Source organism: Sinohyriopsis cumingii, chromosome 7, assembly GCF_028554795.1.
Source record: "Sinohyriopsis cumingii isolate HCF-2022 chromosome 7, ASM2855479v2, whole genome shotgun sequence".
NCBI classification, from domain to species: Eukaryota; Metazoa; Mollusca; class Bivalvia; order Unionida; family Unionidae; genus Sinohyriopsis; species Sinohyriopsis cumingii.
The window spans coordinates 2,023,272-2,023,876 of NC_142967.1; positions in this window are offsets into that span (position 1 = coordinate 2,023,272).

A 605-nucleotide genomic window follows, 5' to 3' on the forward strand; every position below is an offset into this window, starting at 1 on the left:
TTAGCACCGGTCTGAATATAGCTGAAGTAATACAATCATAATTGCATCTGGCGTCCATGTGTTTCGGCTGGTAGAACACTCGAACAAAAAGCCAGTGAATAAATGCTTCTCATTACTTACTTAAATACATTTAAAATTTGTATAACTTCAACATATAGCCTCGCATCCATATATTACAATGCAAACATGTTAAGGAACATCTGATTAGGAACCTTATGAACTATAAAAATCGATGACCGAAGCCATTCAGAAAACAGATGAAAGGGAGATTTCATCATAACTTCTATGTTTACGATGTCTGATAGAATAACTGTGTTGGTAGTCTTTTGTCCAAGTTAAACATTGTAGCAACAGAGCAAGTATTCTTTGAGCAAAAAAGGTAGAAGGACTTACATAATAGGGCTATGAGCAAACCAGTGGCGTCGCTAGGGGGGTGCGGGGGAAGCGGACCTCACCGGGTGACACCATCTCAGAGGGGTGACACCAAAATTAAAAATTGCAAATTTTACAGAGCATACACTGCTCGGTCTAGTCGGATTTCATAAGCGGATAACCGATCATAGTTAAATACATGACTAGCAGGCACAGCAGTGGCGTCGCTAGGG